Source organism: Balearica regulorum, chromosome 9 (assembly GCF_011004875.1).
Source record: "Balearica regulorum gibbericeps isolate bBalReg1 chromosome 9, bBalReg1.pri, whole genome shotgun sequence".
Taxonomy (NCBI): Eukaryota; Metazoa; Chordata; class Aves; order Gruiformes; family Gruidae; genus Balearica; species Balearica regulorum.
In genome coordinates this window covers 17,008,467-17,036,296 of record NC_046192.1, presented here as the reverse complement: position 1 = coordinate 17,036,296, position 27,830 = coordinate 17,008,467, and the positions used below count along the sequence as shown (strand labels likewise).

General features: G+C 47.4%; 1 protein-coding gene across 10 annotated transcripts in view; it reads left to right on the top strand.

The window, feature by feature from the left end:
• LPP (LIM domain containing preferred translocation partner in lipoma) overlaps positions 1 to 27,830 on the top strand; it is a 334,675-nt gene that overhangs the window by 12,585 nt on the left and 294,260 nt on the right. For 3 of the 10 annotated variants that reach the window (XM_075761264.1, XM_075761262.1, XM_075761263.1), the window contains exon 2: positions 11,038 to 11,143. The exons of 2 other annotated variants lie outside the window; for them this stretch is intronic. The gene's annotated coding sequence lies outside the window, so the exon portion shown is untranslated. Of the gene's footprint in view, positions 1 to 4,137; positions 4,174 to 11,037; positions 11,144 to 14,952; positions 15,104 to 20,202; positions 20,222 to 27,830 lie in introns of those variants that run through there. 5 more of the 10 variants (XM_075761261.1, XM_075761257.1, XM_075761267.1 and 2 more) reach the window with 4 other exon arrangements.

Genomic DNA, 27,830 nt, shown 5'->3' with positions numbered 1-27,830 from the left:
GTGGACCGCTGCTTCTCTCCCTCACTCTGAACCTGCTCCAGTTGCTCCGTGCATGCTAAGTGCGTGCATCTGACTTGCCCTGTGCTGCCTGCTGCTGCTGCCTGGCCTTTTTGTCTGCATTAGTTTGAGTGAGGAGCTTGCAGGAGAAGCTATTCATTCTCCTGGTAACTGTGCTTGACAATCAGAAGTTTTCTGGGGGTGAAAGACTGGTACAGATTTGTTTTTCTTGGCTAAAGATCCGTAGACCCTAATAGTCTCTCACTCATATGAACAGAGGTTGACTTGGTTTGCCACTAATTGGAAGCCAAAAGGGTATGCAGTCCTCTCCAAAATAATTATCATCTTCAGAGAAAACTCTGCTTGCTTCCTGTTTGTTTCCAAACCCCTCTGTTTTGCTCCTTTACCCTTGCACTGGCCACAATGCATGGGGAGGGTCCCCGCAGGGGCAGTAGCTCCATCCTGGTGCATGGGGAGGTTGTGCTTGAATTCTTTCCCAGCTTTTGGACCAAAGGGTAAATATAGGAAAAACATGGAGTTATGGAAAATTTTATGAAACTTAATAGTTGCATTGGGGTGGGGGGGGGGAAGGGGGGGGGGAAGGAAGGATGTGTCTTCTCAGTGGGAAGCCCCTAAAGGCGACAGAGGCAAGTGTGTGCGTGAGCATGTTTTTTATCTTGACTTTTTATGGGCTAAAAACCAACAACAAAAAATGGTTTTGACTGTGTCTGTGCTCACTACCAGGAACCCTGAATGCAGCAGCTGTAGTTCCTAGATAGTTTGGTTTCTATCAGTAATTGGTTTCAGATACACATTAACTTTGATTCATGTGCTGTTCTGGGCCTGTTGACGTAGTGGAAGGTGTCCTCTCTCCTCCCTGTTTGCTCGACCTCTGCGTTTATCACGTTTCTGTCACCGTTGGGGTTGGGCCTGCAGCAGGAGTAGGACAGAGGGTCTCCTCCCTTCATCTGGTCCTAAGTGCTCACACAAGTGTTCGTGCTCCTTCAGTGCAAATTGGGGGGGCTGTCTGATGTCACCACTGAGATGAGGGCTGGAAGATGTCCAGTCTAAAGTGGTCAGGCTCCTGGGCAGCAAGGGCTGGAGCCCAGTAGATGCTGTCAACTCTGTGCATGCAAAGGCAGAAGCACATCTCCAATCTTGCTGCTTATCCCCACCATGACCTCATGGTTTTGGCCTCTGAACACCAGCTGGTGTAGGGGAAAAGCCGTCTGGGCAGTGGTGACTGGCTGAAAATACCTCGTCTCAAAGCAGTGGTACAGGGATGGACAGAAGTCTCCCAGGAGTAGGTTCAGAGGCTGGGGCAGAACCAGCTCCATCCATAAGGCTCCCTGTGGGGATGTGCCTAACCTGCTGTTGGAGGCTGGCGATGGCAGCCGTGCCTGCTCGCCTGCAATCCTCTCCTTTGTTTTGCTGCCCTGGGTGCGAAAGCGGGTTGTGTTCACTTTGCACAGGGAGCAAAGTGTTGCTGCGCTCAGCTGCGAGGCTTGCAAGGAGCAGCAACGGGGCTGTATTTTCTTAATCTGCCTGTTTCATGAGGCAGTATCTGGCTGTGCCCTTAGTAACAGGTTTTTTAATGCAGATCGAGTCCCCTGTCTTAATTGACTAAGAAAAAAGAACTTGAAGAGGGTATGAACCCATGACCTTGAGATAAATAGTTTCTTATTGAGTCCCTGAGCCCCTAAGCCGCCCCCTCTTCTGAGAGTAGCGTGGTTTAATCAAAGGTCAGAGGTTTTGTTGTCTTTGAGAGTCTCAGAAAAAGAGGGCGACGCAAGCGAGCTCTCTTTGGTCCTCTGTGAACTGTAGTCATTCTTGGCCTGTCAAGTTCCCATTGAGGTTGCTGTGCTTGTCCTCTGTTCTTGGATGATGGCTCTCTTGACCTTCTCTGGTCTCTGTGAATGCTGATAAAGGCCTGGTGATCAAGTCATCTGTGTTTCTGGGGGTTGTAACTAGGTATACGGTGGCTACGGGTGAATGGCTTATGCAAGGCTGTTGTGAGCCTCTGTGTGCAATGTGCAGATTTGCACCCTTCATAGGACACAGTCTTCACTTGCCAGTTCTTCCCACGCAGCCTCCCACGTGTGTCTCCTGTTTCTAGATTGAAGGCCAAGCGTGGTATCTCACACACCACTGTGTGGTCAATCTTGGTGAGTGCTGACTTGTGCATGGCCACTGCTGTCTGAGATGTTGCGGTTGCTCACAGAGGTCCCCCCCTCATTTTATTCTCTGTGTTTCCTTCTTGGGTGGTGACCAGGGATGTGGCTGTACCTCTTGTAACAGGTGAATATTAGTCTTTTTCCTCCTCTCCTTTTGTCTTCCTCACTAATGCTCCTTGAGCCTGGCTGATGGCTGGCATGGAGCTGATCTTGCTTGCTTCCATGTTGGATGCTGGCTTCCTTGATGTTAAGCCAAGTCAGTCTTTGAAAATATCAGCTGGCACGTCCTGTAGAGATCTTTGTCTCCAAAAGCTTCTGCAATTCCTCTCTGTTTTTCCCCATCACCAAGTGAAAAAATAAAAACACTTGGCTTGATAACATAAATGCTGGCTTCAGGGCTAGTGAGAAAATTCCCGCTGACAAGCTCGGTAGGGTGGGGGAGTAGGCGAGGACAGGTATGATGGTGGTGTTACGCTGTTAGGTGCTCCTGTGAATCACACCGGTGAGGTGGAAGAAGGTTAAAGAGACCTTTCTTGATCTCAAATGTTTTGTACCTTTGGTGTGATGTTGTACACACACACTGTAGCTAACATTTCAAAGAAATAGGCATGTACTCTTCCAAAACACAGCATGCGGATGTAGAAGGCTGGAGGATATCGTGTGGCAAACTCTTGGAAAGAGCACAGAGAATTAGTAGCCAATAAAACTTTGTGCTGAGAAACCATCAGGAGGAAGCGTAATCTCTCCCTGTGAGTACTGAAGAGGCCCAGTAAGGGTGATGAGGATGTTTAATTGATAACTTTGCTATTCTGCAAACCAAAAGCCTCCTCCTTTCCACCGAGAAACAGGGATGATGTCAAAGTGAACCAAATCATAGAGGTCCAGGGGTGCAGTTTTATCGTCACTGTTAGTGCTAGGCAAAAAATAACGGAAATGCAGTGCAAGTCCAGCATATAAATTTCTCCAGGTCAAGATAAAATGGCACACAGGAGCTAAAGGCTTGCTGTCCTTAACTTTTAAGAGGAAAGACGTCACAATACTTGCACTTACAGTACTGAAAGAAGTTATGTGATAAATCACAATCCCCTTTTACAGGCAATTAATTAAGCTCCTTTGGAGGGAGGATAATCTGCAGAATTCCCGTGGAAGTCTGCACGGCTGGTTCTCCTGCACAAGGTGATGGAGGGGTGTCCTATCTCTGCCGCCTTCCTTTTGCTTGAGCCTGAGCCCCAGCTGGGGGGACGGGAGTGTGTACAGGGCTGGGTGCTGGGCACTGAGCACCCTTGCCATCGTCCCTCCCCATCCCAGCCTGGGAGTGGGGGCTCTGTGGTGGCAGGCCATTTTCCCTGCCACAGGGAGGAAAAGCATAAAGCACGGCGTGAAACACTGCCTCTGCTATTTTTTGTTTTCAGTGAGGAGCCTGGCTTCCAGCAGAAGGTTGGGGTAATTTAGGAACTAAACCAGCTTTTTAATGTATTTTCTGTATGTCTCAGTCTCCATCTATGATGGAAGTAATGGTGCTTTCTTGTTGCATCCACAGGCATCTGTGGTCCTCCTTGTTTTGGAATGAAGTAAGAGCAGTTATTAGGGCTTGTCAGAATCACTCTGGAATTTTTTATCTATATTTGGTATAAATGGCTCCTTTCTCAAAATGAAGTTTTCTGTGGGAAGCATCAGCTTGCAACTCAGCTCTTGTTTTGTAAAAGAAAAAAAGTTTAGGTATTTTTTTATTCCTCCATTTGTGATGGTAACAACATTAGTTGAAAACAAAAATGTTTTCATGAAAAGCAGTCGGCAGTGAGGCCACTCCACTCTCTGCTGGCTGATTGCCACACTTCCACATTATACCTGGGCCTCTCTGCCCCATCAGGGCTTTTTCTGGTTTTGAAGGCCTCTCAATCCAATCAAGCTGTTTGGAAAGAGGAGCAGCTACACTGAGAAACTCTTCTTTTTCTTTTTAATACAGGTGTTCGAGGCCCCTTGTTGCTCATCCCATCTGAAGGTATTTGTTCCAAGGCTGAACTGGGGCAGTTTGCTATTAGGGTCTAAAAATGAAAGAAGATAGCTAATGCTCTGTTGCCCTTGAAGATGGGGGGAAGGAGGGGACAGACGTCTCTGAATCAGAGAGATTTACTGGTCCTGTAGCTGATTGTGCTTTTTTAAAACATCACGATGTATTATAACTCAAAAATACCTAGCCTGACCAAGTGGGCATGGGAGTGGGCAATCCAGTTGACTGCCAGGTATTGCTGTTTTCGAATGATCTGGTCAAAACCGGATAAAACAGAAGACTAGAACACAATGACTGTCTAGTCGTGTAGGCTCTGAGTTTTAAAAGTTGCATTTACAAATGGCTTTAAGAAGAGGGATAATAGAGCCCAGCATGGTGTCAAGGGTTTTGTTGTGGTGGCACCCGAGCAAGCCTGGGAGAAGGTGACCTTTGCTTTCAAGTTTTGGCCATTTAAAATGAAAATGGTTAAAGGAGCATTGTCCCTTACAATAAGACTTACTTCCTCACCATTTTCATTGCTATTATTCTAAGCAGTACCGTTAGACTTGAACAAACATGCACAAAAATACCATCATTGTGCTAGGAGTTTTCAATCTAAAGGTGGGCTGTAGAAGACCCTGTGCTGGGACTGGGGAGAGCTGGGCACCTTCCTGACCCCTGTGCCTTGGGGCACAGCACTCTTCCTCTGCTCCTTTGTGCTCCTGGTCACTGTTGGTCTGTTTTTCTTGACTGAGCATCTTAAGACAAGGGAGATGTGTTAGGGCAGTGTTCTGCTGGTGCTGCCTGGTGTGGATGGCCATTCTTCTTGGGGGGAGAAATGACTTTTTTTTGTTTTGAATTGCAAAACATTATGCTTTTTTTGAAACCCAGGCTTTGTGGTGCTCTGATACTGCATGAGAACTTGAAAGCAAAATCAATTATGCTTCTTTGATCAAGAAGCTGGGGTGCATTTGAGTGAGCAAGTGAAACTGCCCCCCTCTTGCTCGAGGTCTCTCTGACCAAGCTTAGTGAAATGCAGACAGCAAACGGTGGGGGGGAAGAGAAATAAATTAAAAAAAAAAAAAATCAATGAGTCTGTTTTGAAAATCTTCCACTTCCAGTAGACTGAGGGAGTGTGAACAACGTGAGGCCAGTAGTCAGTGCCTGAAAATACAGGGTCCAATCCTGGTGTCAATTACAGACATGTAAATCTCAGGCAGCGCTGCTGGCAGTGATGGGGACCTGCTGAAAGGTCACTCCAGCATGGGACCTGCAGGCTTTCTGGCATAGGCATGCTGATTCCTGTTGTCCCTTAGCCACCCTTCTTTTCTAGCTGCCCTTGTGCATTTAAAATAACAGGGATGTGACATGGTCCCCAACTGTTTCCCAGGGGCTCTGGCTGAGAGCTTGTGGGGTGGCTCCTGGCTGCTGGGATACTGTAGGTAGGGCTGTCTCACAGCTTCCTCAGCCACTGCTCAAATCTGTCCTGCCCCAAGTGATTTTTTTCATTTGTTACAATACAGCTGTCTCTGTCTGGGAAAGCCAGATCCCATCATTTCAGTGCAGGCTGGATCCCACCCCTTTGGTGCTGATGTGCCAGAAAGACCGCACTGGAGTGGTCTCTCCTCCTCCTTCCCCCATCTCCCTGCTTTTTTTCCCCTATTTTAATCTCATTTAACAAACCCTGGGACAAACCTGAAAATCAGGTGTGACAGCAAAGATAAAAATGAGTCCCCTGTCCCTGAAGCCAGGTGTGCCACTGCTGCAGGACCCCAGGGCTCCCACAGGGCAATGCTTTATCACAGCGTGCAGGGCCTGCCGGTGAGTTTTGTCTTTTATGGGAACTAATTTTCCCCGTCAGAGCTGACGGTCTGTGCTGTGGCCAGCATCAGCCTTCCTCCAGCATGAGGGCTGCACCAGGAGTTCGGAAGCGATAAGTACCATTACAGCTAATTTTGACACATGGGGTTGTGGTGGATTTGAAAGCAGTTCCGTGCTGAGTACGATATCGGAGGGGTGTGTGCTTCCTTGCAGATCGAAACTTGCCATTCGCATAATTGCTGCTTTACACCAGCACAGGATCTGGCCTCCCAAAAGGCAGCAGCCGGGCGTATTAGCTGTTGCTGTTTGTATCGATGACTCGCTGAGCAGGTGCTACTGCTGGCAGCAGAGCGGAGGAAATGCGTCTCCAGCTTTTGTTATTTTGCATGATCTTTTTATTAGGTAACTTCAGCATTATTTTGAATTGAGCAGTTTAATAAATGAAATCCGAGAAGCACAGAAGCAAACACAGAAAGCTGTTAGGGCCTGATCCTGCAGGCATCAGTGTCCTGGGATAGCAGGGTCAGGCTGTGTCTCCAGGCAGCTGTGTTCAAGTGTAAGGCTACACATGTATAAAGTTGAATTTTGAGTTGGGATTGAGTTGAGGTTTGCATATAAAGGGTCTGATTTTTCCGATGCGTGAGGACATGGAGACCTCAGATGGCTCCCTCGTCGGTGGCCAGGCTGAGGATCAGGGCTCCGGCAGCAGAGGAGATAATGTGAGAATTCTGAGTTTGAGGACTTTGGCCAGCAAATAACAAATATATTGGCACAGTGTGGGAAAGACATAAAAATACATATGTCAGAACAGGGCAGGCTTTTAAGTGTTTTTCATTTAAAATGAAAAGGTCAGATTGAATGGGGTTGTCATCTGGGGACCTGTAAGTGCACCTGCCAATCATATGGGGGGGGGCTGTGTCAGTTTGTGCTGATGGCTGACTTGCTGGGAGCTTGTCTGCACTTAAAAATTGGTGACTGGAACAGTTAAAACACCAATTTTCCTTGTGGTGGTCAGGCTGAGCGATCTGCTCCATGGAGGAATGAGAACGGATTCCAGCTCTTGGCTGCTTTATCCTGGTTTAACTGGTGTTCATGCTTGGGCTTCTACAAGTATAGCCATACTGATTTAAAAATAAAATAATAAAATTAAGCTCTGAATATTGGTAACGCTTTCAAGTGTAAAGGAGATTTAAAAGTGAATGCAACTTTTTGAGTAGTCAGAAAAACACCCTTCAGTCAGGCTGTTATGTGAGAAGTGTAATTAGCACTTGCTGAAATTATTTTCACGGGTAAGATTTTCCTTTAAAGGGATTGGGGAGTCTGGTTACTTCAGTTTCTAAGTGACCACTGTAAAGTTATGCTAGGGATGCCTGTTTTTTCTGAAAGTGCTGACTGCACTTCTCTGAAACTTGGAATTCTTGCAGAAGTTTTAAACTGCCCATTTCTGAAAAATCTGAACAATGTAGGAAAACTCAAACCATAACAGAGGATTGATGCTTAAATTCAGGCATTGTAAACTACTGCTTTTAGATTTAAATCTGCGAACAGGAAACCTTGCTTTCCATACTCTACTTGTGTGTTAAATTTATATTCTTTTTCTTTTTCCTTGAGAAATGTTGATTCTTGCTGTTGATAATACAGCATCAGTATTATCTGCCAGTGAGTGAACAGACTATTTCTGATCATCAGATCTTTAAGGATTTTAGAGTTTGTGGATCTCAGCCTCTCACCTTATTTTCCTTTCAGCTTGGGAAAGCTTTTTTAACTTGTTATCACTTTCTCAGCTTTTTATGAGCTGTACCTTAAATTTAAGTAGTTGGAAGAAACAAATGAAGAAAACAATCTTTTGTGAAAGACGTGCTCTTCTGGTAAATTCTGGTTCTGGTAGTTCTGAGACTCTACTTAGTGCTTTGACTGTGATAGCTGATTCCTGCTGTTTGGGTATTTGCTTTAAATTACTTTTAAATGATAAATTGCCTATTGAGATGGTGCATTAAAATAAGTGGTCTGTGTTGTGCTAGGCATAACAATGAAGATGCAGATGTGCACGCATAGGTGTATACAGACTCTGAAGTCTCGTCCGCTGTAGCTGGTGATCTGGAGGCACAGGAGTCGTACTGAGTTATGCCAGATGGGAGCTTGACAGTGTAAAGCTGTGTTACCAAAGAGACTTTCCTGCTGTTATCTCTTGCAGGACTGTGATAGAAAGCTGGGATTTCTTGTTGCAAGATGAAAATCAGAATTAGCTGTGCACAGACCACTGAGCATCTGCTGCAGTGGCTCTGAGCTAGGAGGACCTCAGTTTTGTAGAGCTAAAAGCCTGCCTGTTGTTACTGTTTTTGTTGTAAAAGCACCTGGATATTCCCTGTAAAGGTTGTTGGGGGATGTATGAAACCCAGAGGTGGCTCCTTGGGGGGATGGTCTTTGCACATATTTCTCCAGGGACTTCAGTGGAGGAAAGACTTGTGCTGGGCTCGATGGCAGCGATTTGGGTATGTCTGTAGTGTGCACTCATTTGTCTTTCCCAACCTGAGCCAAAGCAGGAATGAATGTGACTGCGAGGGGCAGACCCTCTGTTGGGACTTGTTGTGTCTCAAGATCTGTATTTCTTGCTTGCTTCCCCAGCAAAGCTGGCGTAGTTAAGACATCACTTTGCTAAGCCTCTGTGTAGTCCTCTCTGGTGCGATGTTCTTGCGGGTGCTCCTTGCTGAGGGATGTGTACAGGCAACTGAGAAGAGGGACTCTGGGGAAGGGAGCTCTGCTGATCTTGGGGTTTGGGTGTCTTGAGTCTCGAGAAATGCTCCCCAATGGGAAATGCTTGTTGAGATCATGTCTTGAAGAGGTCTGATTTGACGGTGGTGTCATGGGTTGATGGCTTGTGATGCAGGAGATGTGCAGCTCTTCTGGTGCCTTGGGTCTGTCCTCTGTGTCTGTTTTCTGGGTATTTCTGCGCTCAAAGACCCAGATTGGCTTTTGCAGCCATCTGCTAAAGAAATGGGGTCACAAATGGAGTAGTTTGACAGATCGGACAGGTGGATATTGCTGTGACCAGTCAGGCTGTTCCTGTCCTGCCTGGCTGTGGATGTGTAGCCAGGAGAGAGTGCGTGCCTGGGCGTCAGTGGGTTGCTGCCACTCTAGGACCACGCTGGGCCCCACTTGCGGCTGGGGAGGGTGGTTTCACAGTAGGCTTCAGCTGCCTGCCCTAAGGGGGGGTATGTGGGGTCCTGCTCACCTTGCTGCAGGAACCCCAATCACAATGTGATGGGGACAGCTGGCATGGAAAGTAAAGCCAGGAAGATGCGGTTCAACTTGCCAAGTCTGCTGAGTCCTATAAGTGATCTTGTAAACATTTCTTGAGTTAAATCTGGTGAAAGACAAGCCTGAGCCAAGATCTTTTAAACACATGTTGGGTCCCAAAAAATACTGCCTTACCTGGAGCTCCCAGAGGTGCTGTTGCGAGTTGAATTGAAACGGTGTTGGAACCAGAGGGGAATGTTGTTGTCTTCTGCCTTTGCAGATAAGACCAAAGGGCATTTTGCCAGGAGCCTGTGGGAAGGACCTAAATTGTATATAACTTTACATAATTTTAAAATGAAAAGTAAACATGCACAACCATAATATTTGCTTGTACTTGTCGCTCCTTGATGGATGGAGAGAAATTGCCCTTTGGCTGATTTCACCAGCAAGAAAACCCTGCAGTTACTCATCTTCATCCCAAGCCTGCAGCTGAGTGGGAGAGGCCATTGTGATCTCCAGTTGAATTTGTCCTCATCACACCTGAGGGGAATGTTGAGGGGCCTAGGGACTTTTATACCTGCCCAGCCCCGTGGGGAAATAGGGGCTGGGTGCCACCACAGGGACCATGGGACTGAGCTGGGAAGGTGCTGCCTGGGTCAGGATGGACCTTGGTGTGTTCTTGTGGTGTTGGCACAATGGAGATCTATCACCGCTCAGGAGAGGCGAGAGCCCTGTTGGTCTCCTGGCTGCCGTAGCATCAGGCATGGTGTGGGGGACAAGGGGTGCTGGCAGGTGCAGGAAGCCGTCTCATTGTGTGACAGGGAGGAGGGACCTGGACTGTGAGCTGCCAGCACTCTCTTCCATTTTGCTGCATGTCGGTTGTAGACTTGTGGGCTCACGTGCTCCCTCATGATCAGCACAGGTACAACAAATACAAGCCTGAACTGAGCATTTCCGTTATTACAGCAGCAAATAGCAGTAACTTTCTCTGCTGAGTAGTGATGACAAGGCAAGCCTGTGCTTGTCATGAGCAGAGATAGGGCTGTCAGAGCGACCAGGATGCAGCTGGGATGGGATCCTGGCCGTGGGCTGGCGGGGGCAGGAAGGAGTGTGTGATTCAGATGCTGCCTATCTCTGTGGGATGCACCCTGCCATGTGTTTTGGCATGCCATGCGCAAGACAGCGGTTGCGTGGCATCTGTCCCCTCTGCTCTACTTTCATCTTCTGCAGAGGGGAAAAATGGCACCGAGTCGGTCACTTCAAGAAAGGGTTGTGTCTGGTTTGCAACTATAGGGAAGAGTGAGGCAGCCCCCGATGGGAATTGGGCAGAGCTCCTCAGAGAAAAAGCTATGCTGAGGTGGAGGGCTGGTGAACTGGATGGTGGTGTAGCTCCGCACATGGTAGTGGTAAACCCCATGAGCTTCAACCTGAATTAAATGATGCCTCCTAGCTCCTCCACTGTGCCTAAGGTCAGAGGGATGAGTGATGGATTCACTCTTTTCTCTTATTTTGTCTCCTTTTACCCCTTCCTTCGTAGGGACATTAAGAGCAGTAAAGGAGCTGTGGCTTGAGGAGGTGCAAGTTGTTGTCCGAGCTGTGACAGCTGGTGCTGGTCACCGGCCCAGTTCGAGGTAGTGATGCTCACTTTTGGGGGGTGCCAAAAGGATTCTGGGAGTATGGAGGCTTCTGCCTAAGAAAGCTTGGGAGGAAAATGCTGCGTTTCCCAGAAATTGTGTGGGTTAAACTGCAAGTTTTGGAGATGAGCCGTTAAGAGGCCCATCCGGTGTTCATCACATGGGTATCTCTTTCTCTTCGCAGGGCTGGGAAAGAAACCCAAAGACGTGACTCTGGTGGAGCCCTGTGTGTCTCCAAAAGCCCTGCTCTGAGTTCGTACCACTAGCAAGGCTGTGCGGCGTGAGAACCGGTACGTAAACACGTTTCTCAAACGTGAGGGGCAACCTCTCAGAAGGGTCTGTGGCTTTTCTGACAGTGGCACCTTGTTCATGGTTCTCTGCAAAAAAAAAAAATAAAGTCCTCTCCTAATGGAGTGCAGAGGGGAGGTGGGATCACTGGAAAATATGAGACAAACTGATGGTTCCCTGGTGGTGCTTGCACCCAGAGGCTTTGGTGGGGAAGGGCTCAGCAGCAAGAAGCTGTGAGTTTTCAGAAGTCATTCCAGGCTGAGGCTTTAGACACGCACTGTCAAGTGATGTGTTGTGTGACAGCACGCATGGAGAGGTGACATAGGGGATAATGACAAAGGCATGCGTGAGAAATGCACATACATATATATACACACACGCGCGGTACAAATCTAGGCACATGGAAACAAAGATGCGTGATGCATATATAGTATATGCTATATGGTGGCGTATGAGAACTTGGGGGTGTATATACCAACTGTCTGTATACACTATATATGGCAATAAAAGAATGCATATGCATTCATGTTCTCTTTTTTCTTTTTCTGTCTCTTCTGTCTTTCTGTGGAGCTGTTGCAAAACTACCAGATTCAACCTCCTGGGGAGACTTTGTGGCCAAGGTTTTACAAGCCAGCACCTGCTTTGCCTGCCTGACTTCTTTCTATATTTATTCCTCTGCACCCAGTTTTTGCCTTTGCCTGCAAAATGGAACTGTCACAAACATTTGTGCTAACTTTTGGCTGCACAGGACTTCAGCTTGCAAGTCCCAAGTCTGCTTTTGTGCACGTTTGGGGGAGGAGGCGTACGTGTGTATAGTTGTGCATGTATGCATATGAGCATCCCTGGTCCTTGCTGTCTGCATTACGTGGTCTGTGTTGCTGTGACACTGCAGCAGTCCCTGCGTTATGTATGCCACGCTCTCTGCCTCTACAAGACATTTTTATGAATTAAATATTCACAGTCATCCTGCTTATGTAATGTCATTTAAATGAAGTTAGCCATGCCTGACCTGGTGGCTGATTGATAATGATCTGTACTGCTGTGCAGGAGGCTTGAGTTAGATTTTATTCCCAGTCCCTCAAGCTTTTACTTTCCAGGGTTAGGACTGTGGCAAGGAGAGGGACTTATGGTGCTACGTAGCAGGCAGCTCCTGGTTAGGCTGTGGTTGGACCACGGACGTGTCCATCCATCTGGTTTCTCTGTGTGGGGTGGAAGGTGCTCTAAATCAGAGGCACTGAGCTCCAGCTCATGCTTAGGTACTGCTGTTTAAAGTGAGCACAGTAGCAAGGGAGAGGGTATAATGCCATTTCATCTGGGAAATCGAGGGGAGATCCTAAACCTTGGGAACGTGAAGCTGGAGGAATAGCCGCATGGTGGGTCTCCAATCAGCAAATGCTGCTCAGGAGACGCGCGCTTGTTCCCGGTCCGATGAGTACAACTTGTGCTTATTGAAAAGCAGCCCAGGGCTGCCTGCCAGGAGCCGGGATCCAGCTTGTCCTTGTGTGCTCAGGCCCCTGAGCTCCCAGTCCCTCTAACAGCTATATTCATTTCTGGCATGGGAGTCCCTCTAAGGTCACGAAGACGTTAGTCCCAGGTTTCAAGCCCAGGAGCCATAAAATGTACCCTGCCTGACCCCAGCGCAAGGCAGAGGCAGCACTAGCAGCCTGCGTTCCCCTGGGTTTCGTTTCCCTGTCCCCACTGCGTGTGCCACTGCAGCCTGCATTCCTCTTGGGTTCGGTAAGCCCTTTGCCTCTTGAGCTGACACAGCTAATATTTCCCCTGCTGGCAGGGCAGGCGAGGTAGTGGCATTTAACTGGTAAGGAGAACCCTGATCTGTTTGTGCTGCAGGACTCCAGAGCAGTAAGGGCTGGTGCACACATGGGATGGGGTTTCTGCTCTTCGAAGTGGTCCCCTTCCATGCTTTTGTTCCCTTTCTTGACTTATATTATTCCCTACTTCATCTTGCTGTTTGTCCTTGCAAAAAGCAATACCTTGGGAATTGTTTTCTGCAAGGGCCTGGAAAACTGAGTCAGAGTTTGTAAAACCTGTACCTATCTGACCCTTCTTACCTTCGTTTTGAAACATCTTCTACCATGGTGACCACAGAATGTCTCCCATTTCTGACCATGGAGAATGCTCCTGGTGGCCCAGCCTCCAGCTGGGGCACATGGCTCTGGAGGAGGTTTTAATGGTGGTTTTAGAAAAATAGTTGATTAGCTTCCCATGAAGAGCTAGTCCCAGTCCACACTGCGTTAATGTTGTCCTGATGCCACTTGGACTGTTGGTTTTTTAAAGCATGCCAGTGTAAAGGATGTGTGCTGGTGCTGCCTGGCAAGGTTTATTTTTTGCAGTGGACGGATCACTAAGTTAAATGTGGTTCTTAGTCTAAAAGGCAGAAAGCTTTGTTTTCTTCTACAGCAAAGGTTTACGTCTTTTCTGTCACCTGTGATACTGGGTACTAAACTCATGCTGCTATGGGCCCCTAACCTCTGCCTAGTTACTGGAGGTAATTGTGCAGCCCCTGTCACTGCAGGGTTTCGACTCCTCCCGAAGCCTGCGCTTCGGTACCAGTGAAAACCAGATGCACTATAATGTCACTTTTTTACAGTTTGTTTTGGCCATACATGGGCAGAGTCAGCTCTGGAATTCCTCCCCTATAAATTAAATAGTATCATGTGGGTGGTGCTGGGGAATCACTCTGGTCTGGCTGGATTGCCTCAGCAGCCTGTTCGTCTTGAAAACATCCAGATTTGCACATTCCTGAGAGGCTGCCTGCTCGTGGAGCTGATGGCTACAGCTACCAGGAGGCTGTCATTACGCGCTGGCAGGCATAGTCACCTCCCTGCTGCCTGCAGATCGGCTGTTGCAGCTGGGGAGCAATGTCTGTGGGAGCAGTAGCATTGGGTATATTGGTCCCATGTGCAGGCAGGCTCTGCAGGGACAGTTGTGCCCTCTAAGCATAGCTGTTCTGCCCCCTAAATTTGCTGTATGGGCTTGAGCATTGACCCTCACGCCCATCTCCCAGGGATGGGGAGGGTGGGTGCTCCCCTGTTCCCGCCTGCCATGGAATGGTGCCTTAGTGTCCCAGTAGAGATCAAGGGGTGCTGCCATCGTGGGGCTCCTTGTCCCTGCAGGGAGATCTTGCCTTGTCTAGGCAGCGTGCTCCTTTCCACAGAGCTGTGTTTTTTCCTTTTGTGAAGTAAAATCAAATGCATACTTTCTGCAAAGCACCAGCTCAACGAGCTCACCAGGGAATCTTTCCCTGCCCCAGGTGAGCAGGTGGTGTGGGACCTGGCAGCAGGACCTCTCTAGTGGGGCTGATTGCTGAGCCTTGCCTTTTCTGGCGCTGAGCTAGCGTCGCTAAAAACACAGCCTGAATTTTCCTATTTGCCTTTAAAGAGGACTGTAAAAAATAGTTCTGGGAGGTTTTTTGCTGATGAGGGAAGAGAGGGAGGTTTGCTGACAGGGTGAGGGGCAACGGCTCCTGGAGCTGCCCTGTTGCATCTCCCCATGCATCCCTGGGAAGAAACAGAGATGCAGTGTCACCCATTGAGCCAGGAACCTCCAAAGCGCAGGTCAAGATGGTGACGCGTGGCCCCGTGTCTGGGCTGAGTGCGGGTCAGTGACAGTGATGTGCTCAGCTCAGGCTCCAGAGGGGCAAGTCATCTCTGTGCCAAAGCCAGGGAGAGGAGGGTGATTTTTTTTTTTGACATCCTTTGGAGTTTTGATCTCCATATTTGGAAATGTTTACCCATTGCTCTGATCTATTGCAAGGGAGGGGAGGTGACTCAGGGTCTGGTGGAAGCACGATTTGAATTCCTGTAGTAAGGTTTTTCCCCCCCTTTCTTGTTTTGGAATCTTGTTGTGGTCAGTTTTCAGTTCTTTCTTGCTCCTGGACCTTGTTCCAAATTAGATCCGTTCGAGAGGGAAGCGTGTTAGTGAAGGAGCTTGCCTGGATGCTGGTAAGTGCATCATTGCTGCTTTAGCAAGCAACTTGGGATTTTTTTTTTGTGTTTGGTTTTGTTTAGTCAGATGGATTGCATCAAAGCATGTGCATTGCTGGTGGAGGCAGGCATGTGGATCGCTAGTCAACAGCAAGGGACCCAATGAAACCTTCTGTAGCAGGGAAAGATGCCTTAGTGGATTGGTTTCAAAGGCAAAATGTTTCTTCAGGCCTAGGTATAAAGATAATTTAAGCCAGCTCCCATTCAGTCACGCTCTTCCTTTTAGTTTCACTGGCTAATGCAGCAAGGCAGCAGAGCACTGTAGAGTTAAATGAGTAGATTTGTGTGTGGTCAGCAAGTAAAATATAGCTTAAGTATGATTTCTGTCTCTTAAGCAAGAGTGTGTGTTAAAAAGGCTGAATAACATATGGATATATTTCTCTCAAATGTTAATATTTAACTCTGGTTTGTTAGGAAACTGAAGGAGTTTAGCTGCTGTAACTGGATGAAGGTTCAGTGTCAGTTTTTTCCTGTTATTCTTTATTTTTCCTTACTGTGGAGTTTTTAATCTGTCTTATGTTGCAGCTAGCTGCTTCTCTTTTTTTTTTTTTTTGGCCGCCTGCCCCCCCCCCCCCCCCCCCTTTCCTTTCTTTTTCCTGAAAGGAAACCACAGTTCATCCAGACAGTCAGGGGCGTGGGGGGAACCTGGAAGATGCTCTGCTTCCTGTTTTATTCATGGCAGCTAAAACCATGCTGGGGAATCTGGAGTGGAGATCCACCATCCCACATTCCTCTTGTCATTTGGAGCATGTAACATGTATAGAGTGCTTTTAATGCTGCTCTGGGGGTTGTGTGGCAGCCAGTTGTGTGTCTCGGACAGCAAACACTGCACTTCGTCCTTTCATTTGGGAAGGGGTGTTGATGAAAAACCCTTTATAGTTCCTACTGTTGGTTAGTGATTTTTATATCTTCTTGGCTAACTGATATTTTTAGGCTGATTCAAACCTGTCGTTATACTCTCCCTGTTTTAAATTTTAGACCTTTGTTAGAAAGTTAAATCTCTTGATCATTTTCTTTTGTCCTGTTAAATAGGGATTAATACTCAGTGTGAAGTTTGTTTTTTCCAGAGTTGTGGATTTGCAGAAGGTCCTTGAGGTGCGAAACTGGCTTGATTGTTCTGGGCAGGGCAAGATACTTGGCTTAGTTTGCATGAGGATGGAGCATGAGCTGAAAAGTACTCGGACCCAAAAGGTGATGAAAGGGACTGCTGAAACCTATTCCTGCAGGTGGGACATGTTAGGAGTTTGCAGACTTCAGCTGCATTTTAATCCTTGTTGTTTCAACAAGTTGCTTGGATTACTGCAGCTTTTGAGGTGCCAGGGAGGCATATGGAGCTGTTGCAGCACCTGAAGCCTCAGCCCAGCAACTCTCCATGCAGCCACCCATCATGTTGTGCATGGTGGTGCCAAGCTGTGGAAGGCAGTGAGCCAGCGGTCTGTGTCGCTCCTCGTGCGCTTTGTGTGTGCACATGTGGCCCTGTGCGATGGGCGATGCCTCCTCCCCACGCAGCGCTTCCCCTGCACAGTTGCGCCCCGGACAGCCCCTGCTTCTGGTGGCACTTGGATGTGGCACGTCCAGGCTTCGCCAGCTGCTTGTGCCCGAGCTTGGTGTTTTGGGGACAGCACGGCGGGATTGGAAATGATGATGTTCTGTTCCCCTCGCAGTTTCCTGCCTTTCCCGCTCACCAGGACAGGCTGCTTGTTGGAAGACAAGGATGAGCAGTGCCTGGGTGCCATAACCCAGGACTCTGGGCAGTGCTACTCTGGCATTCCTGGGGAAGCACGTTGGGGTCGTTAATCATCACGTGCCTATCCTTCTCTGTGCAACATCGCATCGCTGTGAGGACGTGACTTGAGAGCTGGATGGACTGTGAAGGATGAGCTCCCCACCTGTTGCCTGTGTCCCCCAAGACGGGTGCTGGGCAGGGCTGGGGGGTTCTGGAGGATGGCCATGGCCAGAACTGCAGGCAGCCAGGGCTCTCCATCTGGTATTTCTCCAGGACCTGGGCAGATCCAATGATCACTGATGCTAACCAGGATCCACAGCGGATTTTCTTCTGCTCCAGGAACAGAGCCATTAAGGGCTGACCTGTAAATTAATACAGCTGTCTAAAGATTTTTTTTTTCCTCCTGCAGCCTGGCACCCTTTAAACACTCAAATCTGAGAAGCTTTCCATGGCGCTGGATGTTGTGCATGCTCAGAGAGCTCCGTGCCTGCCTGCCTTAAGCTTCTCTCCGTCACTTCTAATGATGTATTAAACGTAGTGGATTTGCTTTAGCTCCCATGCAAGGAGGATTGGTTTGCAGCCCATCCTTCGTCCTGGCTGTTTGATCCAGGGCTGGCACCGCAGAGGATGTGGTGGTGACCCTGTCACTGTGTGACTCAGGTGCTGTGAGGGGATTTTGCGTGCGCTAAGGACTGGGTGTACATGCCCCACAGCAGGTAAGAGGAGCTGCCCCAGATAGCATGGGGCTAGCACACATGGGCATGGAAAGGATGAAGGTGAGACAAGGTTACAAGCCTAGATGGCTGTACACATATGATACTTTGCATTTCTGTAAGCAAAGGTTTCGGAGCCCTTAGATACTAAATAGTGCCTGCAGGCTGAGGAAAGCTGTATTATCCTGGCGTGCAGATGTAGAAACTGAGGCACCGTATGGCAGATTTGGGAAAAAGTGCAAATCTCTGGATTACACGTGCTGGTTCATGTTCAGCTTCCGCGGACAGGTGGGTGCTTCACAGCCTCGTGCCGAGTGGTACTGTGAAACCCATCTCACTCACCCTAATAAAGTCATACTTTTCTGAGTGCGAAATATTTTTGCATTGGTTGCTTAAAGGTAAACCAAGTCATATGGAATATTTCATAATGTTGATAGATGTTGCTGATGTGTGACGTGATCCCAACACATATTGTTACTTCAGGAATTTCCAGATGGCACCTTACCTAATCATACTGCTGCTTCTTCCTAGGATCTGAGCAGAGTGCAGGCTTTTAAGGAATGTCTGTTGTTATTAGCTTTATAATACACATTCTTGTGTAACAGCTGTTGCAAGCAGCAGGAGGTCTCACTTGCAGCCTAATTCTTCAGTTAACTTTGGTGGGGAGGGGAATGTGCTCCTCTGAACTAGGTATTTGCATTTGGAATGAGGTTTCCCAAATGAGAAAAACTTGTTTGCCTCCAGTGAGTGTGTCAGTTCAAGGACTAGCATGCCCAGGAGGAGGAAACAAGTTGCTCTTGTCCCTTTACCACCATCTTCTAATAGTTAACTGTGTGTAAGGCTCCCCAGTTGCTTATTGCTTGACATGGGGGGGATGACTGCGTTTTAAAGAAACATCAGGTTTTGAAAGCCTGGCTGCCTGTGGTGGGGAGGAAAGAAGTCCTTGTGAGGTGCTGTCTCACACCCCTACTGTGAAAATATCACAGGGGTGAGTTCCAGTGAAATTGCCTGTGTTTTGGCAGCCGCTTCCCTTCTCCATCCTTGTTCTTCAGGTAAATCCCTCTTCAACTCCCTTAGTCGTTCCCCCTTCCTCCCAGAAAAGTCATTATCATCTCTTGAAATTAAGGAAGAGACAGGAGGAGGGAATAAATGGATGTTAAGAAGTAGAAAACAATCAATTAAATAGTACATAGCATGTAATTTTCCTTGGAAACTTACCATGAAATTGAGGAGCACTTTAACAACTAGTAATTTAAATTGCATTTGAACACAGCTAATGGGTTGTTTGCATGGGAATTTCGGTCATTTCACAGCAGGTCGTTGTCTTTAGTACCCCTTCATTCAGTTTTAAAAAAAACCCAAAAAACCAAAACCTCATAATGAGGAAGATACTATAGACAACTGGTCCAACTCTTGCTAGTAAAAGGTGGTACCATGGAGATTTTGCAAGGTCCTGTTACATTGAGACATCTACATCCTTAGCATCAGCTCTTTCAGTGTTAAGTTATGGGAATTTAGTGCTTTTTATCTTAAAGAGCTTGTTATTGCTAAAAGGTAGGAAAATAACATTATCCCAGTCACAAGCATGATGGAGGGCAGGGTGGCTGAAGAGGCTCCTCCAGGCTCATCGGGTTGGGGTTTGCAGCCATGGGGTTGACCTGGGAACACAGCCTGTGGCTCTGTCTTTATCACCTCAGACAAATCATAACAAGGCTTTGGGATCTGATCCTGGCTCCTTCCACCCAAAGAGGAACAACAGAGGTGCTGATCAGCTGTAGCTGCGGGGTATTTTTACTGAACTTATTAGTCTTGTTTTTCCAGTGTTTAATGCTCTCCTCCACAACTGTTTTATTTATAAAAAGCCAGTGATTTTCAGCAAAAGGCAGTATCAGCCTAATCGTGTGCTATTTTGCCTCTAACTGCGCTGGGAAGAGACTCTATAGGAAGGAAAACACGAGTTACTTGTCGCCTGTTGCTGAATGAACATCCTGTTTTCAGAGCAGGGTTTTTGCAAATCCGTGGGCATGCTTAGCATATGGAAGGGGGTTCCAGTATCAAAACAAATCTGGCCTCCTGTTTCTGGATGTGTAGGTTGTTTCTTAGAAGATGGAACCTTTAAAATCTGTCCCTGCAAACGTGGCTGTTAAATCCTGCTATTTCTAGAGATGAGAGGCAGCTGTCTGCACTGAGATAAGCTATAAAAAGGCAGTATTTTCCAAAAATGGCTTTTTTAGCTATACCTGCCAGACAGCTTGGCCAGTGGGAGTTCACCAGGAGCGTCACCACTGCTGCCCTTTTACGCGCAGGGTGCTGAGTGATGTAAAAACTTCTGGGCAAGTTTCCAGGGGCAGCGTTAAGCACCAGCTCTTCAATCTCTATCTCGTGAAATGCTGCTACGCAGAGAAGTGTGTTCAGTGCAAAGGAAGGGGTGCTTCTTGGTTTGACTTGTTCTTATGTGATCTTTTGTTTTCTAGGTGATTGCTTTGTCTTCGACTTTTGTTCTTAATTTTCATTGTGTTTGTCTTATTGCCGACTCAGTGACTATCTCCTTTTAATCACAGGGTGGTTTGAATGCCCCCCCCTCCCAATTATTTACTTGAACGCACTCCTGTTTGCTGTGTAGTCTGAGGATAGCTGGTGAGTTCAGATGACACCAATAACAAAAACTGTAATTTTTCCTAAGGGTCTGGATGAGGTTTCTCATAGCATAACAGTGTTATCGCTTATACTTCCTGACGCACGTGCTGCCTGCAGTGCTTTGTTAGTTATCAGCTAATTCTCTACTGAGATGTATAAGTGTAAGAAAGCTACATCAGATAATCTCGTAGGGGCTGTTAAGACTGTAGGGAACAGAGAAGGACGTGGCTTTTGAGCATGCTCTCAGTGAAGAATTTCTCAAAGCTGGAAAGGCACTGGAGATGGGTGTTTTGAAGTGACCGAGGTGATGTCCTTGTGTAGGCAAGGGCCTGGTGAGTAGGGGGAGGCGGGGAGTGAAGTCCACACAGCAGAGAGGCGTGCAGGGGGCCAGAGAGCAGCAACTTGGGGTGTTAGGAAACCCCAGACAACTCAGGTTCTCATGAGATAAGGAACCATCTGATAGCATCAACTCTGTGAACTGTCTAGCAACTCTTGCCCTCTTCTCTTTTGGTTTTTTTTGGTTGAACGAGCATTTTATCACATTGATTCCTGAGAAGTGCTACTCCCGCTATGCAAATCCCCCATCATGCATGGGCGTTGTTGCCAAACAACCAGCCAGTTCGATGCATCGGCTCAGCCCTGACATGGAGGGGAGTCTTTGCCTTCACTGTTGTTTTTGTTGGGTTTTTTTGGTTTTGTTTTTTTTTCTTGGAGCATGGGCTGCCTCTTAGTCAGCTTTTGATGCCCTGTGTGTTGTGAATAATCTTTACTTCATAACTTTTTTCCTTACCCCAGCTTTCCATTTCAGCAGCCTACTTGCCTCTCTTCCAACCTCCTTCCAAAGGCAGAGACACACTCGACTGGTGGAAGTCAATGTAGATTGGATAGATGCTCCTCCAGCAAACAGCTGTGTGTGTCGCCTTATCCTGAATCCCACTGAAAACTGAATAGAAATGAAGCGTGTGGGGTTTGAAATAATTCTTGTGAGTGATTGCTGGCTGTGTTCTCCCCTTGCGGTGCTCCCACAAGCTCCTCTACATCTTGAGGTTTGAGTTTATGGGTGAGCAGGGCTGGTAAAGGCCCTTTGTTTCCCCATCTCCCTTTCTCAGCTATTTTTGAGGAACGCTGATAAATTTAAGTGATAACCTTGTAGCTGAGAGATAAGGAAGAAAGTCTTATGGGTAGATTAGTTTGCAGTGGAGGGAAGGCAAACACCAAGACAGCTCAGTGGAGAGAGCCCACGCTGAGCTACCCTGAAATGCTGAGACTGCTTGTTTATCATTTACCTGCCCCGTAAATGTATACTGCGCTTTAAAGTGCGGAAGATGATAGTCCTTGTCCTAAAGAGTCTGCAATCCCAGGCAGACAAATATACACTTGAGGGTTGGGGAATGGAGGGCATGGGTGATTGCTGGAGATGGAAATCCAGATAAAGCAGATTCCTAGAAGAAAAGAACTTCTGAGGTGGGAGTTGTGGGTGATGAGAAGGGTGTTTGAGATGCAGAAGGAATGGATAGACAGAGGAGGGTAAATGGATATGGAAGGAGGCGAGAAGACCTGAAAGGAAAGAAGGTTGAAGGGGAGGGTAGAAAGCGAGAAAAGAAGTAGGAGGAAAAAAAGAGCAGAGTCGGCCGTGGGAGGGGATGCTGTGGGATGCTGTAGATGAGAGTTGAGATGACCTTAATGTCTCTTCGTTGTGTGTTAAAAGCTATGCTGTAACTCAGCTACTGGGATTAGTCATCTCCCAGTGTATGAAGTACCAGTTTCTTTGAATGGAGACTATTGGTCCTGGCTAAAGTCCAGAACCGGAAGATCTCTTGGCTGGGCTCAAGTGCCCTGTGCAGCTGGTGGGGTGCTGGGTGGTTACACACTGTGCAATCCTGTGTGCGCAAGTGCATAAGTAACTTGCCACCTTCTGCCTAATGCCTACAAAGTTAGTCCTCTAGAGACTTAGACAGCAAATCAGAGATTGGCACGTGTGTGTATATATATTTAATACTGATGTATGTGGTATGGGTAGGTTTTCAAGTGCAGCAGGCTGCACTTCAGTGACATCTGATGGGATATAGGTGGGATCAGTGGTTTATGTTGTGACATACTCATTCGCCAGTAAAAGAGCAGTGCTCTTTGCACAAAGGTCCTTGTGTGCTAGCTTCCATGGAACTGAGCTGGGGTCATCTGATTCCTATGTATGCAGCTTTCAGTTCCCTAAAAAGACCTTGGGATTTTTACAGCTTCCTTAGGGGTATTGTTTCATCCTCAAGGACTGAAGGAGTTGAGGAAGAATTTACCATCACCAGCCTGTTTTTTTTTTTTTTTTTTTCTTTTTGGAAGTGGTTATCCTTGATGTTTGGCATTTATACCCTGGCAAGTGCCTGTAGACTGGAAAGTCCACAGAGTTCTGGAGCAACAGTAGTAGCTTCACCTAGACCCTTTCCCTCCCCAATTTGATCCCCCTCCAGCTTGCTTATCTTTTTCTGGGGGGCTTGTCTGATCCTCATCTGTTTTTTGGGTCTCCTGTCACTGCTGATGCTTTCCAGATCTTCCTTCTAGTTCCTCATTTCCTCTCCAAAGTAGTCCCCCATCCTTCTAGCCCTTTCCTAATTACCCGTTAGTTAGACACAACTTCTTTGTAGCCGGTAAAAGGCATGGGAACATGAAGGGCATTTCCTCTGGAGCTCAGTCCATCTACTGTCATGGCACACTGTTCCAGCAGGAGAAAAACCTGAGTTTAGAACATCTGAAATTGCCCATTATCTCGGTTCATTTCTTGCAGCCCATAATTTGGGGGTGAGGAAGTGAGGGGAAGAGGAGGCGAGTCACTCTAAAGATGACTCATTCCACAATTGATCGATACAAAATGTTCCATTACTTTTTCATTGCCAAAAATGACTCCCCTCTCCCAACCCCCTTCTGTGAGATGCTGCAGAGGCTGCTTTGCTAGGCTTAGTGGTGGTGTCTCTTGGTGCATGTAGGTCAGTGGCATAACCAGCCTAGCTAAAAAGTGTCTGAGTTTTGGTTCAGACCTTGCTTTCTGGGTGGACTGAGGTTGAGCATGGTAGAGATGACCTGCTTTCAGAGGGGAAAGATATCCCGTCTGCTCTCAGGATTTCATGTCACTTGAGGCATGGAGCAGACCTGTTTGAGAGGAGTCACTCCCAGCCTTCCTCTTTGGGAGGGAGGCCAACAGATGTGTAAGGCATAAGGCAATATAAAGGGACATAATAGAAAGTATCGTGGGATATCTGCCAGCAACCCTTTGGGCTTGTGCCACTGATTGCTTCCTTTGGTTGACGAGACATTTTAGTGGTGCATCCTTGCTGAAGTTTCTTGCTGTTTGCAGTGATGGGGTGGAGATGGAGATGCTGGGCTTTGCATTTCTTGGGTTTTGAAGTATGTTTAGGGCAGTGATATTACCCTCCACTGACTGACCAGTAAGGGAGGGAGGCTAAGGGGCTTGGTCAAAACTGCACAGATGTATATAAGCATGTATGTCTGTATGTGTATGCACATATATGGCAAGGCCAAGAATTGATCCAGATTTCCTGACTCCCTTTGTCCTATCCTTCTTCCTGGGGTCTGCAGGGACACCTTGATGGGCAGCCCTACTGTAGCAGCTAGCCATAATTGTGCCAGTGGCTGCTCTCCTCTGGGGCACTTTCCATCAGGTGGTACCCATCTGCTGCTCTCGCCTGGTGCGGCAAGCGCCGCATGCCTGTGAATGGGATGGGAAATACCACTGTGCTGACCTCAACGTCCTCTTCAAAAGGCTGAAAAGTATTTGCGGTTACAGCACATCTTCCACCTGCCATGAGCAAGGCCTTGATCTGCTGGTAAACTTGCAATGCTGTTTTAATAAACAAACCCCACTGCTAACAGGTAGGTTTTTGGTGGGACAAATTCAACCTGCAAGGGAGGTGGCTGAGTTCATGGGCACTCACTCTTGATAATGTTATCTGGTAGTATAAACGGCACCAACGGCATCTTCTGCTTCATCCTGGACTTGGGAGAAGGTCTTGTGAGGAGTCGGGCGATGCGGTGAGCTGTCTGAGTAGCTGCTGCTCTGTTTCGAAGCGGCTGTCACAGAAACAGAATGGTATGGGATCAAGGGTGCACACAAATGTGTTTACAGAGCAAATAAAGGCGGGAGAGAAAAAAGGAAAAGCCTCAAAGTGGCTTTGGGTGTTTTTTAAGTGGTAAAACTGAGAAATTCCTGAGTGTATGCAATTAATGTCTGTTTAAACAGAAACTTCTTTAATAGCTGAAATATCAGCTCCTACGGAAGAGCTTTCCTGGTGGGTCTTTTTCATCTCTAACCGCCTGTCCTGGCGGAGTGTGCGGGGGGACGTCTCCGAAGGTGCTGGGCTTGGTGTTTTCAGTTAGGCTCGTTAGGTGTTTGCAAAGGGCGATGCCTGCCTTCATTCCTGGCTTGCTTCCACCTCCCTGATTGTGTAGGGGCAAAAGTGGTAAATTCATATGAAAACTCACCCATTTGGGTCATGAGGGTCCGATGCCTGACATCGCTTATTTTGGTGGAGTGTCATTTGGCATCATTGTGTGTGTATATGGGTATATATGTTTAAGAGCATATATTTAAGTATATGCAGCAGTTGAGAGGGGCAGGTATAGCACTCTGCTATTTCTCAGGGCTTCGGACAAGACATCAAGATGTTATTTACTCTAATCCCGGAGGAATAAGGTACAGAATGGCCTAAAGGCCTTTTCCTCCATTTGAGCTGTATGCACTGTGTCTGCAAGCAGGCTGCTGTCTCTGAGCAGCTATTCTGGTGAAAACCTGTGAAGTTGTCAGAGTAAAACTGCTGGGGCACAGGGTATGTGGTAGAGGCAGAACAGGCAGTGGCAAAATCTTTGCGGGCATGACCTGCCCATTAAAACTTCACAGGGTCTTACTGGGAGTATGGATGTCATACCAGCGGCCTGCTGTGGACATGATGCTGTTTGTGTATAGTTAGTTTGATTAAAAAGAAAAAAGGCATGAGGATGTTTCAGAGCACTGTGCTGAGCGGTGACAGTGGGGCACCTGCTCAGAACAGCCTCGCTGAGCTTAAGAGAGCACAGTGAGTGCTGCCACTGCCCTCCTGCATAGCTACAGCAGTGACCTGGGTCTTTCTGCTTGTGCTGGAACATGCAAAGGAAGACTTTTTCCCTTTTCCCTTTTATCTTTTCCTTTAAAAAACCCACCCATTTAAGTGCCTTTGTGGTGCTTCAGCAGCAGTTGCTCAACCCTGTACCGTTGTCCACATGCTTGTTGGAGGCTCCTTTGTTATTTTGATACTGCTTTTCACAAGTGGACCAGCTATAAGGAATAGTCTACAGGACCTGCTTCAGTGGGGCTACACCATACCTGAGCTTGGTGGTGCGTGGGGCTGGATACATAGCAGGTGTAAATGGCAAAGCATGACACCTCACAGCCTGCTCTGTCAAGGCTGTTCTTCTCTGAGTATGAAGGAACCATGTTGAACTCCTCACAGTTTGTAAGGCTTTGAAAGCTTGACACGGACTCAGTGTTCCTCCCCAAGTTGTAGCTGCTGGATCTCTTGGTGCAATTCTTTTGTTGCTCCCAAGTGCTGGAATTAATGTGGAGCAAACTCTGAAATGTTTGAACTAGCTGCAATCTCCTTGTAATAGCTCTTTTTCCTCAGAGAAACACACAGAGATGTTCAGCCCTCCCTCCCTGCTTTCCTTCCTCCTCCCAACCTTGAGACTGTCCTGCTATTGTGGATTGCTTGTCATGCACAAGTGTGTTGCATTAGTCCCTTGAGAACATGCCAGTTGCTGCTGATTTGTCTCCAAATCATTGTCCTTGCAGTCTTAAATAATACTCACATTAAGCAGGTGGAGCTGATACAATCACTTCCAACGCAGCTGATGGCAACTGGGTCAGATCCTTTCTCACTGTTTCCTGCCAGAGGAGAAAATAAAGCATATGTGAAGGTAAAATACACGAGTTTTCCCCTTTGTCTCCCCTCCCTGGTCCCCAAATCATGGTTTCCTCAATAACAAAAAAGAAGTCTCAGCCAATCTGTTTCACGGAAGAGGCTGAATTTCTTCAAGTCAACATTTCCATGTCTGACAAAGTTTAAAAAAAAAAAGTAAAAAGGGAAAAAAAAATAAGGGCAGAGAGGCTGCATGTGGTCTGGCATGCAGCCAGACAGGGAGTGCTCTGTGGGGTTATTATTAGGCAGATAACTGTATCAAGAGCTTAAACATCAACCTGGTTCTAAAGGCTGTGGCGCTCTGTTTGAAATGCTGATGCACGTTTGATGCTCGTGAGAAAATGTATTGCACTATCTCAAGCCCCTTTTTTTTTTAATTTTTTTTTTTTCCCCCCCTTGTAATACCTTGGGTGCTGGTAGAGTTCCTGGGAAGTGATTACAGGTGTTCTTCGGGGAGCTGTTGCTAGTTTTGAGCTTGTGAATCCTTTTCTGTTCTTACGAGCAGCTCTTTGTTCCTGCCTCTAATAGGAACCATACCTAGAGTTTGCATGTGTTAGAAGGAGGCGTCCCCTAAGGGAATTGGACTGCCTTGAAGATCTTCTCCCTTCTCAGGACCTATCTCAGTGAGGAGGGAGGAAGTTTTGAGGCCCGTGGGTTCTGGTTCGGAAGATGTGTGTACCGAGGAGTGCTCAGGAGTGTGGGGAAACACGATCACTGGCACTGCAGTGCCCTGTAGCAGAGGGGACGTGTGGGGAGGTGGAGGGACAGACTTCTGATGATCCTTGACAATTGAGACACAGTACTTAAAACACTTGAGGAGTAGAAGCTGATGGAGAGGTGCATGGGGCAGGGCGACACCAGCAGAGCTGCTGGCTGGGAAGTTTCTTCTCAAGTGCTTCAAGACCAGCAGAAGAATGTCTGTTTGTAATGCTGCTAGATACCACGTACCTGTCTATGTTCCCATCTATATACGGTATGTGCAAGGCTATATATAAACACTATGGTGGCTGGTATTTTGGCTGATACACTCACAGTTTTGTGCCACATTGAGAGGTTTAAAAATATCTCTCTGTTCCAGGAACATCTATACCATGGCAGATGTCATCCAGCATGGGGAGTGGCTTCTGAAAAGGGGGCACAATATTATTACTATGAGCCTTAGTAGTCTATTAGATTATTTATTGCTTCACTGCCACCATAAGACATGTGAGGTGCGTTATTTCTGCCTGTCAGAGTTTTTTCACACATGCAGGCAGGCAAGCATCTGTCACTCCTCCCTACGAGTCACTGGCTTTCATTCTCAATGAACTTTCTTTCCAGCTGGTAGGAAGGCAAAATAAAGGCTTCAGGACTACACAGAGCTGATGAGCAGGGAGTTCATTAATAATTATTACCTTGGAGTTGTGCCTCTGAGGGCCGTCTTGAATTTGGGTCCTTCTTGGCCAAGACACAGTCACATCATGCTTACTGTTGTGTTATTTCAAGGCGAGTCCGTCAACCTGTTGTGTCAGGCCCTGCGGAAACCTGGTATGAGTCAGACCTGTCTCGGTTGCACGAGACAAAGGGTAGGATAGGAAACAGATGATAAATTACTTGCTCAGGCCTTTCTTTTGGGAGTAGTGCTCAGGTTCCTTGGGCCTCAGCTCATCGGC